The sequence below is a fragment of the Anser brachyrhynchus genome (assembly GCF_964034855.1).
Source record: "Anser brachyrhynchus genome assembly, chromosome: Z".
In the NCBI taxonomy this organism is placed as follows: Eukaryota; Metazoa; Chordata; class Aves; order Anseriformes; family Anatidae; genus Anser; species Anser brachyrhynchus.
In genome coordinates this window covers 57,956,186-57,971,167 of record NC_137697.1, presented here as the reverse complement: position 1 = coordinate 57,971,167, position 14,982 = coordinate 57,956,186, and the positions used below count along the sequence as shown (strand labels likewise).

The window sequence follows — 14,982 nt, the reverse complement described above, 5'->3', positions numbered from 1 at the left end:
GATTCTATACACCTAGTTGGTGTGTGAAGTATTTAAATCCAAAACAGATTCACAGCCTTCTCAGCTTGAATCCAGAGGTTTCTCTAGGTTCTGTACCTCTCTGTTTTATTAATCCGGTAAAGTCCCTCAGGGTGGCTGTATTTTTGCCACCAAGCAGAGTAAAATAACATGGTCTTGAGGGTTGTGCCTGCACCCTACCCAGATTCACGTGGTTCATCTGCCTAGTTCACTTAACAGGGCTTTTTTGGCAGGTAATTGACCTGCTCACTCCTCATGCTTGGCAGATGATTGTAGGAGTTGCTGGCAAGCTGAAATTCCTCCTCTGCCTGAGCAGATATGATCTTTCACATTTTATGGTAGTGATCATGCCCTAAAAGCCAGGAGCTATTCTCAAATAAATGCTATTCTGCTTTGCTTCAAAGTGACACCTCTGTCAAAACAAGGCCTTAGGTGCCTTGAAAGAGGCTTGATGCGTACAACACTAGGTAGTTATTTCACCTCAGTTCAACAAACTTAACGTACTCAGTGGAGTCAGAGGCACTATTACAGGCTGGCTTAAATTGTCTTCTGGAGGTGCTCATGGGTGTCCTTCCATAGAGGTGGAACCTGGACATGCAGTTTTTGAACAGCTGATGTCAGTAAAAGTGAATCCAGGCCTGGTATGTAATGTTCAGATTCCCACATAGGTCTCTACTCAGGAACCTACTTTTGCTAGAGACAAGCTAGATGACCCAGCACTTCCCGCCTGGCACCACACTGATGTCCCATAAGTAAGCGATAAATCTTGGCCTCTGCAATCTTCACAGCTGTCAGGGCATGAAAAACCTGAGGTTTCAAAACACACCTGAGGAAGGCAACAACGGCACCACAAATAAATAAGCAAACAAACAGATAAATAGAAGAAGCAGCAGCAGAAGTCAGGGGACAAAGAGGAAAGTAGAGATTGTGAGCAGGATCATGGTGGGTAAGGCTTCTAATCTTGATTTTGGCCTTCAGTTCCCTGACTGTATTTTCCAATGAACAACACAAATGCTGTGACATAGGTGTCTGCATAGGAGAAAGGGCTCTGTTTTCAAATTAGTGTGTTCTGTCTTTTAGGCTGTCCTTCGGTTTTTCCCATGCTGGCTCTGCTTTCTGCAGTTCAGCACTATATAATTGTTTTGCAGAAATAAGAACATTTTCAGTAAGTGAGATAGCCAAAATCCTTAAAAGCCCTGTAGCCAAATTGATAGAGGATTTGCCTAAGGGATCCGTGCTGGGATTCCCAGTCTAAATTATGTAAAGAAAACATCTAAATAAAGCTTTTCTTCCTGTAGTGATCGTTATGCTATTGCTTCTGAGAGCAATAAATGGAGGCCCAAACTCACTTAGCTGTGAGCTCTGGTGGAAGAGGGCACTACTTCAGAGCTGGAGTTGCCCAGTCCCATGAGGAGTCACCCTGGCATTTCCTACCGGACAGCTTAAAGCTGCAAAGCCCTGCTGTGGATCCTGATAATCAAAGTATCTCAGTTAAATGTCTGCTGGATAGCAGCACAAACCAAATCTTTGCATGCTATGCTTAAATGACTGCAGTGCCTCATTTAAGTGATTTTATAAATGTATGATGCAAGTGATTTTAAAAGCCAGCACAACCCTGAAATCATCGGAGATGGCTGAAATACACTCAGTGTAAAAAGCTTGGTACCTGGGTTACACCTCTGCTGTGGGCTAACACCAGTGGGTGGCTGAGCCCCATGCAGCCACTTGCTCACTCCCCCCAGTGGGAAGGGAAGGAAAACTGGAAGGACAAAAGTGAGAAAATTCATGGGTTGAGATAAAGACAGTTCAATAGGTACAAAAAATAATAATACCAAAAAAAATTTGTGCACAATGCAATTGCTTACCACTGGCTGACCAATGTCCAGCCAATCTCCGAGCAGCAGCAGTCTTGGCCAACTTTGCTACAAGTTTATATTGCTGATAATGACACCACATGGTATGGGACATCCCTCTGGCCAGCCTGGGCTAGCTGTCCTGGACGTGTCCCGTCCCAACTCCTGGTGCACCCCCACCTTCCTTGCTGGCAGGGCAGCACCAGGAGCTGAATAGTCCTGGGCTCTGTGTGACACTGCTCTGAAACAACTGAAACAATCTGCAACAACTGAAACATCAGTGTGTTATCAGCACTGTTGTGGGCACAAATCCAAAGCACAGCACCATGACAGCTACAATGAAGAAAATAAATTCCTACTCTGACAAAGCAAGCACAATCTGTATTTGATAAAAGTCCTTTAACTTGGCTCCCTTTTATAAGTCTCCCAGATGGCTGATCCAGCACCTGCCCTTTACCAGAATTACCACCCAACTTTTCCATACCAGTCCACTTGGAAATACTTAAGACCTACATTCAAAGACCAGTTTAGTGTTAAGGTATCTCTCTCCAATTTTCTGTAGGTGGGATAGCATCTCATGTTGGAGGAATAATTCTCTCTCTAACCCTTAATCTTTGGGTACTACTGTATCAGGAACAGCTGTGTGCAGGCTCTGAGGACTGCAGTATTGAGTCTAGGTGTCTAAAATCTTCAGTGATTAAAGGATGTAATCTCCATAAATCAACAAGCTCAACTTTGCAGATGGGTCTAGGTTTTTCTCCTTGGTGTTCAATGCTGGCGGTCAGTTGGCTGGTAAAATCAGTTGCTGTACTTTTTCACTATGTAAGTTTAGATGAGTAATATACTGATGGCAGGATTTAATTAGAAGATGATAAATGGAAATGAAAACAATATGGGTTCAGTGGATGATTTCCCCAATCTGAAAAGTTTTCACAAAACTTTAGCATTATTAAAGGAACAAATCAAATATTTATTTTGGTAAAGACATATGATTGCATGTAGCTTAAATAACATTAAGCAATGACACCACAGGCTAAATATGATCTTGATAGAAATGTATTTTTCCTGTTTTCACGCATTAATTTCTCAAATTCTGAGTTGGCCTTATCCAACATAACTTCTTTTCTTGTCCTAAAATTAGAGAATTGTGTTTAAACCATGTTTGCCAGCCACTTAGCTGGTATTTTTTTTATTTTTATTTTTTTGCATTACTTTATTTACCATACCAGCATCTCTTTCACTCATTTATTAAAGCTAACTTCTGACAATAGAAGCCAGACAACCACAGTGCAGCAATGATGCATAGACTGTAGTTCTGAGAGTATTGTTCTCGCTGTATTCTTAATAGCTCTGTAGAGCATGCATAATGAGAAACTTTGAATAACTGTGTGAAACAGAGTTAGTTAAAGACAGGTTGGCAGCCATCCACCTGAACTTCCTTGCTTTTGACCACTTAGTAGAATATTAGAGCGTGTCCTTGGCAGTCTTCTAAAGCAACACCCAGGCTAGTAATCAAAATCAATATATCTATTGCCATTTTGAAGCTGGGATTTCAAGCATGAAGGAAAACTTCCAGAGAAGGCTGACAAATTCTTCTGAGGGATGGTGGCAAATGAGCTGTAAAAGATGACTCCTCCTCTTGGGACAAGCTTTATTCTGTTAGGTTATTATCATGTTGGGCTTGTTAATTTAATTTCTCTAGGGAATTTGCAAAATTTGCAACCGTATACAAAAATGTTTAAACAAGAGCTAGGAAGATCCAGAGATTGTGGCCTCATCCAAGGAATCACCTGAGATCCACACCACCCATCTTCTGCCCTTATGCATGGGCAGTTCAAAGTCTGAACTAACCATTAAGTAATTTTTGCAGCATCACTTCCACCACAGGGGTGACTCAGCTGGCCTTCTTGACACCTTGTCCTCTAGAGAAAAGGGTTTGGTGTGATATTCAGGTGGCTGGTGGATTCAAAAAGCTTCAGAAAGATGAGGCTGTTGCACAAACCAAATTCTGTCTCAGATGGGGCTGGCCCTGGTCATGCCATTACATTAATGAAGTTAAGCTTTATAACCAAACTAATTTAAGGTGACTTTGTTAAAAGTAGTTGAGAAGAAAAAAATAAAATAAAATAAAAACATACTGGAACAAAACCAAAACAAACAAACAAAAATTAAAGAAAAAAAACTTTGCAGTTTATTAATTGATTTAACAATTTCATTGATATGAGAAAAAGTGACAGTATGAAAGGGGGCATTGCTTTGTAGAAAGCCCTGGAAAACAGGGTGTGTCAAAATAGACTTTTTCTGAAGTGCCTAGTGACACAGTGGGTAATTCTAATGAAATTAACTAAATAATTATGAGGTAATAGTAAATCTTCAAGCTCAGGGAGTTATCATGAGTGCACGCCTCTGCCCTTCCAGAGGGTATCGGAGGGGCTCAAGTCCTCCATGGGGACCAGAGCTTATGGCTGTGAAGCTCATTTCTGTTGTCTGAATAAGGATTAATCTACTACTTACTCCTGCTCAGATGGGCCATTACAGATATACACCACAATATCACCGAGGTTGACCTGCCTACTAGCCTTGGCCCATAAAATCATCTGGCTCATCATCCATCCCTTGGAAGAACTCCATGCATCCCCACAGTTCCCTTATGTAAAGGACAAATCCCCATCTTTACCTTCTCAGCCTGTGCTTTCCAAAGAGCCATTATCCATCCAGTGCAGCATCAGTCATACAAGCTATCTCACCACATCTCTGTGTTCCCAGTCAGAACACACACCAGCAATCAAACACAGATTCCTCTTAATTCCTCCTGGTTTTTCCACATGCTGCATGGATTAGTGTACAGAATGATGTCATGATGATTTTCCAGATGGTGTAATGATGATTTTCCAGAAAGCCTGTGAGACCTGTCCCCATAGTTCTGGCCTCTTGGCACTTCCTTGTTTGTGTGCATATGTTCGGGCTGAGCACCTTTCTTCTGTTTTGTTGGTATAAAGGTTTCCCCTGTCCACATCATCCTGCACCTTTTCTTCACCAACCCAGGCCACAACTTCCTCACTTGATTGTGTCTTCATCTCCCTCCTTTGCTGTTCCTAATCTAAAGCTCTCCTCACCAGTTTGGCCAGCCTTGACAGACCTGACAAGCTTTTGCTACGTTAAGTTTTGCTACATAAAGTCAGGAGGGTCTTTGAACCTCAGAGATGGTCCTGCAGTCATGAAAGATGAAACCCTGCTGTTGACACCAGCTGCAAAACAGCTGTTGACCTGCAGGGTCCATCCACTTCTCCTCAAGCTCTTCCCTGTCACTGGCATGACAGAGGAGACACCACTGGGCCATGGTGCCCTTACCTTTAGAGCCATGGAGTCACTGGTGCTGTGCTTCAGGTCTCCCCGATTGCATCACTGGTGCTCATGTGGACAGGCAGCAGGGGAGAGCAGTCCAAGGGCCAGACAAGCTTTGGTAGCCTCCCCGGAATGTACCAGTCCCAGACTTCGGCAAAGAGCAAACCTCCCTTGACCTTGGCCTAGGCCAGGTCAGCAGCCAGGGACCTCTGCCGCTAGAGCAGGGGGTTTCCCACTGCAGCCACCTCCTGCTGGTGCTGCTCTGGGGGTTCGGCACAGCCAGCTGTGGCTCTTTGCTGGTCACAACTCCCAGCCCCTCATCTGCTACCAATGAACCCCTTCTGTCAGTGCAGACCTGCAGGTGGGGCAGAAGACCTCTCCTGAGACCTAAAAGACACCAGTTTCTAGACTTTGCCCTCCTGGGAGTCTCTATTTCCCACACCAATCTGCACAGACTCTGCTTGCCCCCTCTGCATCTCAGAGAAGCTGTCACATCCCTTATGGCTACTTGGACATGTGATTATGTGAAGTCAGGCAGAGGCTAACATGAATGAGAGGTACTGCCCTAGGCCCTAAGATTTGTAGATAGCTGGAAAGACTCTCCTTTTCTCTTTCTGTCTTTTGTTCATTTTCAGATACCTTAAGAATAGCATGGTGCTATCATGATGTCATCCAGATCGATGACAAAAGCTCCATCCACTTCCTTTAACCATGAGCTGAAACATTCACTTCAAAGGTCTTCTCCTAGACTCTATTATTCTTTGCTCTCTCTTTTCTTCCTTTTTCCTGATGCTGTAAGCTTTCCTAGAAATATGCATTTTAAGCAATGCAGTCAGAAACAGCCATGATGACTTCCCCGTATTTGTTTCATAAAGATCATTTTAGAATCTGATTATTTTTTCCTAGGGAAAATAAAACACGTCTCACGTCATAGACTAGAAGGATCCAAAATTAATTGTGCCAACTGTCTCATTCTCAAATTTTCAATGCTGGAATTAATTTTGGGAAGATTAGTTCCTTCTGAAACTCAAAATTGAGCTAATATATGTAATTTACATATAACTTAGATTTGAGAGAAATGAACAGACCACAGGAAATATCAAAATATCACCTGTTAAACTGAACTACTCACAAAGGTGAAAATAAATACAAAGAACCTTATGGCTAATCATCAAAAATGTTTAATATCTAATAAACAATCAAGCATCTCCAATGCTTCAGAAAAAAAAAATCATCCTCATTAAAAGTACTCATGGTAGTGTATTCTTCAAAATTACTTATCATTGACAGTAAGTTTAGAAAAATCACTATTTAACATTTATGTATGATTGTTCATGCAAAAGTCTGTAGCAAATTTCTTTTAACCATTAAGTTTTCCCACCTATGCCATCTTAAAACCTGGAACCTTGATGCAAATTTTCTGCAGAGAGCATTTCAGCCCATCAGCTGCCTAATCCAGCTGGCTGTGCACCTCCCTCTAGTGGCTCAGGCTGCTTCCCTGAACGTCTGGCAAGAGATGGAACATCCTCTTCCCCCTCCATCTTCTACACAGGATGAAAAATGAAGCCCTGATTATAAAAACATATCTCTAATTTATGAGAAGATTGAATGTCAGAATAAGGGAGAAAAGAAAGTATGCACTGTTACATAGACTATATGATTCAAAATTAATTTATAAAATAAAATGAAATGAAGCTTAATAAATAAAACAGTTTGCACTTCAAGCAGCACTTTCTGATTAGCAAATAGTGCAATATTCTCTGTTCACTCACATAAACTCTCCATATTTTCATTTTCTAAAATCATGTTAAAAGACAAAAGTAAGAGCAGCTAGTATCTAAAGAATGATTGCAAAAGCAATAAAGTATTTGAGAGACCTGAAACTACAAGCAAACATTTACAGTAGCCTCCACAGGGCTGTTTCATGGTCACTTCTGTCAGGGGAAAAATGACTGAAGAAATGAGAATCCCTGAGAACCTGAATTTTTAGACATGTTCCAGTTAATCAAGCTGACATGCTTTATACACCATGTGCATAGTACAGTAACTTGTACAGTAACTTGTACTTATTTTGTCTAAATTGACTGTCAAAGCAATTTCTTTTAATATAAGACAGAATATTTGGTGTAAATGGAGAGCACCTCACTATCTCATTAAAATTCTTACTCAATAAGCTAAAAGCTCCTAACATGGCAGGTACCATGGCATACCTTTTTGTACCCCTGTGTGGGAGACACGGATTGACTCTGAAAGCACTGGAATTGGCACAGAGAGGAGAGATGTGATGTCCCTGCACCTGTGGGAGGCAACGACATCACAAGACATACGCAGGCTTGGGGGTGAAAACTTTCCAGTGCAGCTCTGCACTCTGTCACTGCTTTCCCTAGGGGAGAGAAAAGCTATGTCTACGTTGGCAAGTCATGCAGCATGGTAGGATTGCAGAGCAAAACATCTGGAATTGAGGACCCAGCATCCACACCTCACACCTTGAGGGAGAAGGAGGTCATATCTGCCAGGTTTTGATCTGGTCTGGTGGCTTGTCTGCTCAGAAGGTGTCTTCCCCTTTGGCTGCATCTGCAATGAACCTGTCCTATGCAGAGGGAAACTGCTTTACAGTGTAAATCAAAGTGCATAAAAAGAAAGGGATCAGGAAATCCTCTTCAAAAACCCATGCCTTGCCAAGTTAAAATCTGTTGTAGATGCATGGGATGCATACTAAGTGTTCTCCATTTTCTGGAATCTTCTGTACACCCACAGCAGAAACATCAGGCACCTGGCTCAAAAGAGTCTGAGAATGGTGACCAAGTTTATGTGGTTAAATGTGTATTATGTCAGTATAATTACTAACTTGTGGGTGTTGTGGATATTTATCTACCTGAGTGCTAGACTTTCCATTGATGACTATAGAGCAACTTCTTCCATGGATAGCTGAAATTCAGGTTTTACACAGTGTCTCTGGAACTATTATTTTAGTGCTAGTTTCCCAGACTTTGTGTCTGCCTTACAAGCAGGTTCAGTATTTGGAAAAGGTGGAAAGATTTGAGGCTCTACAGGTTTACCATGTCATCACACTCCCAAAGCAGATGGAAGATGCACTAGAATAGTCAGCCACAATGTTTAATGAGACCACAACTAACTAAGAAAATGTTTTCCACAGATGATAGACTACATAGCCTCGAAGTTACTTGCTCTATCACTCTGTGTAGTTGTGTCATCTGGGAATACCAGGGTGTATTCACACTATGTGGGACACTGACAAGGCCAGTACCTGGGTGCTCCTGTGTTTAGTTTTGAGATTACATTCCATTGTGTTCCTTCTTCACAACAGACAGGAAGAGAGAACCAAGGGATGTTTGTGGCTGTTTCACATTTGCTCTCTCACAGACACTTGTGCAAGAGCCTGAGTTGTCCTCATGACTGTGACAGGTGCTTGTGTTCAAAAAAATTTGCAAAGAAGAGATTTTGTCTGAACAACATTGGTGCATTGGCATTCTGAAGCTGAATTCTAAACTTTTTGTTTAATTTAGTGCTCAAATTTTGGTATGTGAAAAAGAGAGGAAGACAATTACACACAGGTCCCTGCCATGGAGAAATATGACCACATCTGTCTCAAGTTGTTCATTTCCAGAATTTGCAAACTTATGCATAACCCAAACAGTTCTCCCTTAATATGCCTGCTTTTAGCTTTCTCATTTTGCATCTCACTTCTGCTGAAAAAAATATTTTTAAGCGAAGAACCAGTGAAAAGATTTGGGTTAATAATCGGAATTCCCACAAACTAGCAATTTTTCAGTCAATTGAATGAGCATGTTCCACCTCCCTGCCTACCAAGCAGGATCCCCTGGCATCAGCTGTGTTTGTCTTCCTGCTGGAACCTGAGGCCCTGCTTTGAGAACGCTTGAATGAGCTCAGATATTAAGTGAGAAGGGCCAAAGTAAACAATAAGATACGCACATTAAAGTATTTTGGTGCTCAAAAACAATGGTTGTTAATGACATTTCTACTATCTAATATGTGTCTCGTGACCCCTGCTGTTATCTTGGAATAATACCAGCTAATCTCACAAAAAATACATTTTTAAGTGTTTGCAATAGTAAACTGAATGCATCATAGTGTACCTGAGAAAAAAAATGATTAGACTTGAATTCAGTGATCATATACTGAATGATGATAAAATAAAATAAATAGAAATAAAATAAAATAATAAAATAAAATAAAATTAAATTAAATTAAATTAAATTAAATTAAATTAAATTAAATTAAATTAAATTAAAATAAAATAAAATAAAATAAAATAAAATAAAATAATAAATATATACGACATGGTATTTTTCATGTTCTCTCCATCATGAATGAAGTGGACTTCCCTACAAAAAAATAGTTTGGTACTATTTGGTCATTAAATTTGCATCATCAGGATTGTCTAGAAGACTCTGAATTAAGACTCTACAAGCACACTTAGTTCTGGAATGTCCAAACATTTGAATTTGGACATTTGCAGTTATGCAAATGTCAAGTTACTCTTACATACCTGTAAAAGAAATTGAAAATATTCTTATCAAAAATATTCTTACTTCAGTTTTGAGTCCTTACTATGTAAAAGAAATTATTACTTTTTTTTTTTAAGTGCTAAGTTCTCAGTCCACAATTTTTTATTCTATATGTTTTATTACGCTACAAACCTCTATATAAAATCTTTGGATTACAAATGGAAAAAGAACTTACTTATAGTTAATGTAAGCAAATTTCAAATAAGTAATTTCAATGTATTGTTGAAATTATGGAAATATCATTTTTGCTTTTAATAATATGGTATGTTTTGAATTTTATACTTAAATAACATTGTGTTCTCCCTAGTAGAATAACTTTCTACCTAACTGCAAGAGTGATCCTTACATACAAATGGAATATTCAAAAATTTAAAACCAAATTGTCTGATAAATTTAAATGCAATCTTTAAGATGTATCATACTTTTTCTTTTTTTTTTTCTTTTTTTTTTTTACCAGTACTGTAATTTGAAAGAACATAAATAAACAAAAATCTAGTTGCTCTGTCATAGTTTAGGACACACAATGGCAGAATATATGGAAAGAGTTTATTTTCACTTGCATTCAAGATCAGGGAGTTTCTCTAGAATTTTAAAACTGCAGAAAGACAGTCATCTTTGTGATTTTCTGCAACTACATCATTGGACTTCACAAAGGTAACTATTTCAAAAGATGATAGACATACCTGCAGACTGATAATTTGGCATAATGTCCTTTTTATTTAATTTTATATTTTTTCTAATAATTTTGTTATACTCTTGTTGGAGTGTAAATATTATCTCTCTTTTTATGAATTCACTTAGTCAAAATAGTATGTGGAAGTCTGCATTATCAAAAATATCACACCAGATAAAATTGCTCTATATACATTAAAATCTTGCCTTGAACATGCAGGACCTGCAGGGCAAACTATCTGTTAGCTAAAGGATGTACACTCTGAACATCTCTATCTCTCTCTCCAATTACTGGCTAGAGATTGTCCCAGTGGAATATATTTGAAGGGGAAAACACAGTTTTAAAACACTAAACTGAAGGAAGCAGTGATTCATTTACATTTTATTTTATTATTTTATTATTATTTTATTTTATTTTATTTTATTTATTTTATTTTATTTTATTTTATTTTATTTTATTTTATTTTATTTTATTATTTTATTTTATTTTATTTTATTTTATTTTATTTTATTTTATTTTATTTTATTTTATTTTATTTTATTTTATTTTATTTTATTTTATTTTTTTTAATTAAAACTCATAATGAGGTATCTCTTTCCTGAGCATGTTTCCTTGCATCAAGGTTAATGAATGACTGGTTCCTAACTTGTCAGATATAATTGTCTGGAATTTGACATGACTTAGTGAACCCTCAAGATCTTGGGAGGTAAGGTTAATTTTCTAGCCCTGATTACTTTCATGAGAAAAAAAAAAAAAAAGAGACTGGATTAGAACTCACCTTTCTAGGTTTTATGGTCTTGATTAACTTCAGTGAGATAAAAATACAGTTTTCTGTTGGCAATCTTTTAAAACTGATATCCTCCCTATTCCATTCTCCAAAGAGAATGTATCTGCAGATTTCATTACATGAAGAACAAGATCAAATCCCCAAAACCTATTTTTTATATTAAAAACAAAACAAAACAAAACAAACAAAAAAAAAAACCAAAACTATATTTTGTATCAACAGCTTCTTTGTAAACAGTGCCAAAAAGGGAAGGAGCAGACAGTTCCAGAAAAATGAACTGAAAGGCCTTGGACTTCTGACAGTTTTATTATGGATGCTCAGCGCCCTGGTAGCTGTGTGTATTGCTCAATCATTAACTACATTTTGTGGTCCCAAAATTCACAGGACCTAGCTCTTAATTTTGATACTGATAAACATAGTTTCACAGAATATAATCTTAAGCATTTCAGAACTTCTAAAGTAACATTAAATTGAGCTTCACTTAAGAGAACATTGATTTGATAAGCTCACAAATACCAAAGCTTCAAAGTTCTTTTTTCCTTCTCTGTGGTGTGCAAGCAATGTTAAAGAAACATTTGATAGTGTTAATTGGGCTGTGCACTACAGGTACAGTCACCTATCAGCACCAGGGCTAATACCAACCAAAGACAGTAGACAGTTTTAAATGATGAGCAAGAAGATTCTTTTCCAAATGTTCCAATTACTTCAGCAAGTACTAAATTTATTGCAATTAAATCTCAGTGGAGGTCTTTGAGTGCAGGAGTACAAAAACCTCTTTAATTCATTTATTGCATGTGATCAGATCTGTTTTTCTGACACAGGTTGTTTATTTTCAGAGAAGACAGACTTAAAAACTGAGCTTGCTGAAAAACCTGTGACAAAATATTCACCTTTTGCAAATTAATAATTCCAAGTATGTTCCTTGGGCTTCACCCTGAGTATATGAACTCAAAATGGATGTATATACCTTTTTCTAACAGGACCTAAAGTTTATGTTTTAAAATCTCTTGAATTCTTTCATCAGAGGTTTCCGTAAGGCTTTAATAATTATTCTTTTTTTCAGATCACTTTCAGTGAAGCTCAGGAAACATACTTTCACAGTAGCTCCTCTTACAATGACGACATTTTAATTTTAGTATTTCACCCATAATCAAGCTACTCTGATAGTCTGCCAAACTGTCAAAAACAGGGCTATTGCAACATCCTTATTAAACCTCTGTGCCCTGGAGCACTCTGGTTTAACCAGTTCTAGCAGTTTTGCCAGTTCCTTGTTAACAGCTTGTGACTTGCAGCACACCACATTTTTAGCCTGACAGTTATTATGGCAAGCCCCCATCTTAGCAGTATGAACTTAGATCCAAGCTCTTCCTTAAGCATTTCCCAGGAACACAGCACACAATCCAGAATACATGTTCCCTTGGGATGTCCTCTTGTTCTCTTTGAAAACTTCCTCAGTGGCTTTTGGGAAAGAGTGATAAGGGTTTACAAAATCCTCAGGGAAATGAGAACTTGAACTTGGGCTTTCATTTTACAGGGATGCACAGGTTTTGCCAGCTGCAGCAGCCAGCCTGGAGTGAAGGTAGGAGCTGGCTAGTGATAGAAACAGCAGCATGTTCCAAAAATGAAACTGCAGGCTATGAACACGAGGGCACTGTGTTGGAGGCTTTGGGGAAAACCAATTGGAGTGTGCAGTTGGCTTCTGTAGAAAAATGAAATAGAGCTGGGGGCAGATTGCCATGAGGATGGCTTTCATTCTTTGTCCCTGGTGTGGACTGACAAAAATATATGGTGAGGAACTCTGAGGGTGAAGCAGTGAGCTGAGAATTTGGGCTGAGAAAATCAAGGCCATCAGTGCCAGACTGGGCTGGGATACTTCAGGTTGGGACAGCAGGGTCAGAGGGGCTGGCAGTGTTTCAGGGCACCATCTCTGGGCTGGTACCCTAGAAATACATGCTCACCAGACTCCTCTCCCCCACAGAGTATTGCCAGGCCCCCCAACTTGGCACGGGATCATCATTCGTCCAGCAATGCCCTCCTTTCTGTTGTTACGAACATGGTACCTCTAGCTATGAGAGAACAATTGTTCCCAGCTTCCACAATTAGAAACACCAATTTGCTCAAATTTACAATTAATATTTTTGGCAGAAAATACTAAACAGGAAAAGATTTCATATGGCCTTAGTCACTAAAGGGTATTTTCACTGGCTTTCATTTGCAAAATTCACACAAAAAGGCACTATGTGGTATTAAAGGTTTGCAAATCAATTCCAGAATAGAAGTGGTACTGCTAGGCTGATTTTCTCGGCAAGAATGTGACATTCTGTGGTTTGCCAGCCAGATCTGGCCTATGGCCCATTCGTTGTAGAATTCTTTACCAGATGCCCTTTAAATGTGGCCCAAGATTCATCTGTACATAGTGTGAATTTTTTTTTGTGGCAGTCTGTGTCCTGCTGTCGTTTTCCCAAAGTGCTGCGGAATCTTCTGCAGCCAAGTGGTGGGCAAATCTATCCATTTCTTCTTTATATCATATTCTACAATCATTGCAGAAGATAACATAAGCTCCCAGAAATGCTTTAAGAGGACTGGGTAAAATAGACATCCATTGACTGTCTACTGATACATCTTTTGTATGTACAATGTACATCTGTGGTAGTCCTGTGATGGAAAAAACCCAGGTGTATAGAAACTTCCACATGATGCCACATCACTGACTGTGACTGAAGGTTGTGGAACACTTGTTCCGGAAACGTTAAGCAGCTAACCAAGGTTCAGCTACTTCACATACAATTTAAAGATATTAATGTAGACCATTACATAGCTAGCTATACTACTACTACTACTACTACTACTACTACTACTACTACTACTACTAAAGTAGTGTAACAGATCAAGATTGGACTAAGTAGGTTGGGGTTACAGTTGGGTATCAGGTGTTGACTAAATACAGAATTATTATTAATCACCATCCTGGTTTTGTCTAGGATAGCGTCAATTTTCTTCTCAGTGGCATGTGATACTTTGCTTTGGATTATTTTGAAAACAGTGTTGGTAACACACCGATGTTTTGGTTGTTGCAGAGCAGTGCTCGCACAGAGCCCAGGACTTTTCAGCTCCTGTTGCTGCCCTGCCAGCGAGGAGGCTGGGGGTGCACCAGGAGCTGGGAGGGGACAGAACCAGGACAGCTGGCCCAGGCTGGCCAGAGGGATGTCCCATGCCATGTGGTGTCATGGTCAGCAATAAAATGGGGGTAAAGAAGGAGGAAGGAGGGGTGTTTGGAGTGAACATGTTTGTCTTCCCAGGTAACAGTCACACGTGATGAGCCCTGCTTTGCTGGAAATGGTGAACACCTGCGTGCCAATGGGAAGCAGTGAATTAATTCCTTGTTTTGCTTTGCTTCTGGTTGTGGCTTTGGCTTTACCCAGTGAACTGTCTTTATGTCAACCTGAGTTTGCTCACTTTTATTTTTCTGATAATCTCTCCCATCCCAGTGGTTGAGGAGTGTGAGCAAGTGGCTGTGTGGGGCTTGCTGCCTGTGAGCTTAAACTGCAGCAGTACTTTTTGTTGCTCAATGTGAGGCTCGAAGATGGGCTTAAGGGGCTTGAGATGATGACAGCTTTGATTGCAGTGTGGAGTGTGCTAGACAAAATTTATATATGTTGTATGTGCTAGTTGGCAGGCTCCTGCGCTTGCCTTGCTGTATATTAGAGTCTAGTGCTTGTTAGTGGCTGCTTTTGCTTCTGTTGTTTGCTATACTCC

The 14,982-nt window shown here is 39.4% G+C and overlaps 1 protein-coding gene across 3 annotated transcripts in view; it reads left to right on the top strand.

Annotated features, from left to right (window-relative positions):
- The window catches only part of LOC308185095 (uncharacterized protein), an 846,543-nt gene that overhangs the window by 242,280 nt on the left and 589,281 nt on the right, over nucleotides 1-14,982 (top strand). The gene's annotated exons all lie outside the window — the stretch shown is intronic.